A 5,914-nucleotide genomic window follows, 5' to 3' on the forward strand; every position below is an offset into this window, starting at 1 on the left:
CTCCAGCCTGTCAAGGTCCCTCTAGATGGCATCCCTTTCCTCCAGCGTGTCCACCACACCACACAGCTTGGTGTCATCAGCAAACTTGCTGAGGGTGCACTCGATCCCGCTGTCCATGTGGCCAACAAAGATGTTAAACACTGGTCCCAATACTGACCCCTGTGTAACACCACTTGTCACTGGTCTCCACTTGGACACTGAGCCACAACTCTCTGAATGCAACCATCCAGCCAGTTCCTTATCCACCGAGTGGCCCATCCATCAAATCCATGTCTCTCCAATTTAGAGGCAAGGGCATCATATGGGACAGTGCCAAATGCTTTGCACAAGCCCAGGTAGATGATGACAGTCGTTCTTCCCAGTATACCTTAGCTATGTAGCTGCCTTCTCTCCTGGGCTTTCTGCTCGACCATTTTCTCCCTAGCCAAGCTACTCAACTGCCTCATTCCTCTGTCTCTAGTCCCCTTACTTTTCCACTCCTCTTGCACCCTCCTAGTAATTCTGATCATTGCAGAATTCTGCTATGGATCTTGACCTGCTCTTATTGTGCTGTAGCTGGGAGCTGGCTCCAGAGGCACAGTGTGCTTTGCCATTTGCAGGTGCTGTTGCAATGTTTTGCAAAATGGTACAGCCCAGGGGTGTTTAAATATTACCACTAATACTATGTTTTGTCTCTTTAGTGTTACAAGGCAGATTGCCATTGCAAAGACTGACTTGGTGAACCATATAGAAATGCAAGGAGAGTAATACCAGTTGTGACCAGAATCTGAAATAGTTTGTTTGGAAAAGCAGGGGTTTTGATTATAAACACTAAAATGAACTCATATGTCTTCCAGTTTAAAACAGTATTGTAAGAAACCCAGAATGCTGGTATGGGGTGTGCTGGTCTATACAAGGTAAATTATCTAATCTTGTTCAATCTGTCAGTCTTAACAATGCAGTTGTGTAAGCCTCACTGCATAATTTAGATGTTTTGCATTTAAGACTGGCCCTTGGGCTTATTCCATATTCTCAAGTGCATAAGTCTCCTGTTGGCTTTGCTCTCGAAAAGGCAACTGGCCAAGCCATGGCACTGGAAGTAGCTGTTGAGCTGTATTGTCCGGGTTAGGGTTAATCACAGCAGCTTGCTTCTTTCAGTGCTGAATCATCAAGGGGAAAAAATGTAAGCTTGGCAGTAAAATATGTATGTGCTGCATTGTAGATTTTCAAGCTTGCCTTTGTAAATTAAAACCAGAAGCGTATATTGTAGAGAGGGCGCAGAAAGCCTGAAATGGCTTTTCGCCTCTTCAATAAGTTATTTTACCCATAATCTTAAATAGAAGCTGTGCCACTGAAAGGACTTTTGTAGCTCTGGTGGAATAGCTGGAGCACAAAAATAAACATTAAAAATTAAAAAGGCTGTTCAGGGTCAGGAAGAAAAAAGGTCTTTCTCTACCAACCTGTCCACGGATGGGACTGTAAGAGGAGGCGGCACTGTCTTCCTCTGAGCCCAGGGAAGCCTCTGCTCAAAAAACGGGAGAGGTTTAGGCTCTTTCAAGCACAGAAGCAGCAGCAACTGAAGCCTGCCAAGTTAATCTGGAGACCTGAGAAACTCTGTATTATCATTGCCTGTCATTATTCTTATCAAAAAGAGAAAGGGAGTGACTCTGGCAGTGCTGTAACTTCAACAAAACGAGCTGTAGCGAGTGGGGACGCAGAGTTGCTGGTCATTTCTGTGTGCAGGGACCCAGGAGCAGTGTGTGAAGCTCAGCTCAGGAGCCGACCTCAGAGGGTTTCCCACCGCCTGCTGTCCCGGCAGGCAGGCTCTGGCCCAGTTACGTGCATTCACAATAAGTACACACACTGGAGAATTATCTTTGGCCCTCATAGAGCCACACCCTCCAAAACATATGCAAGCATTGGCATTAGGAAACAGGAAAAATCCAAACACCACATCAGCACATATACACATGTGCTATAAAGCAAGGTTTGGTATAAACGAGACCTTTCCTCTCTCGCTTTTATGTATGTTAACTCCTCATAACCTGAAAGCTCAAGCTGCTTCACTCCTGGGTGTTTAGAGGACAGAGCTGTGGCTGGTGCAGGGATCATGTGGCAGCTTGCAGGGGACTGTGGCGGGGAGAGGTGCTACAATTTGGGCAGAGCTGGCGAAAGAAGCTGCACAGATGTGTCCGGCAGAGAGGGACAGGGAGAAGACAGCATGGTGTGCTGCAAAAATGTGAGGCTTAGGTTTCAGACCCAGGAGGAAGGAGTCAGTTTTGCTGCTAGTCAGCGAGTGAGCACTGAGTTTGTGAGGGACATCCTGGGACAAAAGTAGTGGAAAAGCTTTATCCTGTGTTGGAGAATCACCCCTGCTTACCACATACTGAGATGAACAACTTCAGTTGCCGTGGGAAAGGTCTATATGGATTTGGGTTCCTCGTCTGAAAAATAAATCCATCCCCTTCAGTCAGCATCTTTGTCAGTGAGTAACAGCCATGTTGCTTAGTAGATTGCCTCTCCCTACAAGTATGGTAAAAATAACAAAGTGTAGAAGCCAGGTAGCAGGCTGTCTGAAACCAGAGCTGTCTTTACCTCTCCTGTGCTAACATCTGCTCACAAAATTATCCAGTCCTCTTGTGAACCCAGCTACGGCATGTGACTTAGTGCGATGTCACATGTCTCTTCCATCAGCTATCCGTTGCTTCCCAACAACTCTCCTTCTGGCCAGCTGGGCAGGAAGAGGCATCTGCTAAACGCAGCAAGGCTGCCACTGCTCGGAGGAAGCAGCAGCACCATGCCCAGGCCCCGCCTGCTGCACTTTCCCTTTGGTTTCCTCTGCTTGTTCCAGCGTGTTGCTAGAATACCTTTTTTGCTCCAGCTGAATAAGCAGAATACCGAGGCACCACTAAGAATATGTTTGTGCCACGTATCAAACTGGCTGATGGCTATAGCACTCCTGCCCAGTCATAGCGGTCTGGGAGGTTGTGTGTGCCTCAGCTTTGCTACTTGGTCAGTGCGTGTCAGAGAGACAAACAAAAAAGTCATTGGTAGCTTGGTCACGGAGCCAGCAGGGGGAAAATGCCTCTTACCTTTGAGAAGATGTCAGCAGTTGTAGCAAGAACATTCGTACTCCCCAAACAAAGCCAGAAAGAACTGCATTCAGCATACGTGGCCCTCTAGTCTAAAATAATAGCTACAATACTGTCATTTTCTGAGGAAAAAAAAAGTGTCAGATATATCTTATCCACCCTTCAAGGTAATGAAGGGGATTCATTGCTAACGACCCTGCTAACAATGAGAGATGGTGTCCTCTGCTCATTGGGATGTGTCTGAACTCAAGCCAGTCCTGTCCACACCAAGTTTTCCCCTCTGTATGGAACATGTGGCTGGCTCCAGACTTGTGCCCGAGGCCTCACAAGTTGTTGTGAGTGTGATGGTGTTGGGGTATAAGACTATCCAGATTCAGGGAGGTAGTGACATCCGATTTTATCAGGAGGATTAATTACTGAAACTCTTACTAACAAGAGATCCCTCCTACCTCTTTCTTAGCTAGCATTGTGCCAGGTGCTATTCCTTGATTATCCCCAGATGTAAAACTACACGCAGGATCTGGCTGAGATGAAGCTTTTTTGGAAGTGTCTTGACCTTAATAGCTAATGTACTGAGGGAATTATGCCTAACTAAGGGAAATCCTATAGCGGAAGGCACTGTTGATGAACCAGGTATTGTTTATTGTTATTAGCATAATGTACCAAGCCAGGAAGGGAGTTTGTATGGATATAATTTTTTCCAGCTTGCTGCTTACCAGAACTTGCTGGTGTTCGAGATGGGCTGTTTCTGCTAGTTCTGTTCCTTCAATTATTTTATGAGGTAATGTGGCTCAATGACAATTCATAATACAGAACCAGACTAATTTCCAATGAAATGTCTCCTTCCACGATAAAATTCCAGGGTTAATTTTGTTCTCATTATAATGATTTTATTTTGGCTAGGGAATGATCGGCTCATTGGCAACACATCTGCAGATGATTACATTTAAACAAATATGCCGAGAGTAGAAGTTTAAACTTTCCTTAGTAGGAAAAAAAGTAAACATAATGAATTTGGTCTTACGAGGACAAATGTTCAATTCACTGAGCAAGAAGCTAGATGCCTGTCCCTGCCAGTGACAGTTAGAAGAAATAGCAACATAGATAGATCCCAAATATATTACAAGGAAAACAGACCTGTTGATGTTTAAAAAGCTTGCACATAGTGGCTTAGTTCCTATAAGGCACCAGTGAAAACAGCTCCAATACCTTGGCAGCAGTATTTTTCTTTAGTTGCCAGTATGGAGAAGGGCAGTATAGAATCACTGGCTACAGGAGCAAAAGAGGCCTCTCCTGGGTCATTAAACCTTATTCCTTCAAAATCAGGAGAGCTTCATCTATTTGCCCTAGTAAATAGAAAGCTAAGGGAATCTGATTGCTCTGTGCAAACACACGATGAAGGCAGGGAGCACAGAGAGCTATTTAAGCTAAAGGACAATGCTGGCACAACAACACATGGATCTAAACTGGCCACAAATACTTTTAGGCAGGAAATTAAAAGGCAATTTCTAGCCATTAGAGGAGAGAGCTTTTGGAAAAGCTTTCCTGTGAGAGTAGTTGGGGAGGGAAATAATTAGCTTTAAGATGTTATTAAAAGGATTATAAAATGCAGTAGCTAGAGATAGGATGAAGTAGGATGGGGAAGAAATACACCCCCTCGTATCCATGAAAGGCTCAATTGCTTTACAAGAAAGTTATGCACAGCATTATGTGGGACCAATAGATTCGTTAGGGGAATATCCATAAGGCATCTTGGTATGTACAGAAGGACTCACATGGACTTTTAGACTAAATCAGATTACTAAGGAGCTACATTTTCATTAGTGAAATTTCCTAGGCACCTAACTTACAGTTTTTAATCATGCCTAGAAATATTGTTAAGTTGTCAGGGCTGGGCAGCTCAACTTCTTTTTCAATCAGAGACCTGATTTCTTACATGACCACACTTCAGATATATTGTCAAGTCTTCCCTTTCTAAAGTGGGTCAGAGACTGACTGCTCAGTGTGCTTGCCTGGCCGTGCCCTGCAGCCAATCCCTGCAGTCTGTCCTGTCTTCTTGTTAAATTCTTTGCCTGGATGAGGATCTCTCTTCTTTTGTGTGTGGGTGAGGGTTATGGGGCTACCAGGTGCCAGCAACTGATGTGACACCATGGGTCTGAGGGGCTTCTGTGCCTGGGGTGCAGCAGCTGGAGGGACCAGAGTGCACATGCCTTGTGTGTGTATGTCAGTGTGTACAATTGCTAGCTAACACCAAGCTGGACCAGCAGTGGACAGGACAAAAGTTTTGGGAGCTGGGTATGTGAGCAGCTGTGACCCTGGAGTGGATATTGAAGAGACTGGAGGGTCCCAGAGTTGGCTACTGGAGGAATCAGGAGGTCCAAGCGAGCTATTGGGAAGACCACGCTGTCTGGGGCTTGGCTACCAGTGAGATCCTAGGTGTGGGCCAGCTACCAGAGAGACCAGCATATGTGTTATCATGGGAGGCAACTGGAAGATCTGGGGGCCAGCTACTGGTGTTCCAGTTTGTCTAAGCTGAGCTACTGGAGGGATCCACCTGTACTTCTTTGCCATCAAAAGTCTTTCATGCTGATTAGTCAGAAAGGGGAATGGGATGATGCTTTAGGTGCTGGTTGTGTTTGCCTGTACTGTGTTTTCTCTTTGTGTATATATGTAATGTGTGCTTGTTAGGAATATGTGCTTGTCCCTGGTATGACAGGGCCTCAGGACATAGAACTGCAGCAGCCTCTGTGGGGCTACCAGGTTGGACAATTCTGAACATGGAGGTCCCACAGATACCTGCTCCATAATGCTTTTTTTTTTTTTCCTCTTTATTTGCAGGTCAA

This window comes from Pterocles gutturalis, unplaced genomic scaffold, assembly GCF_000699245.1.
Source record: "Pterocles gutturalis isolate BGI_N339 unplaced genomic scaffold, ASM69924v1 scaffold9081, whole genome shotgun sequence".
Classification (NCBI taxonomy): Eukaryota; Metazoa; Chordata; class Aves; order Pterocliformes; family Pteroclidae; genus Pterocles; species Pterocles gutturalis.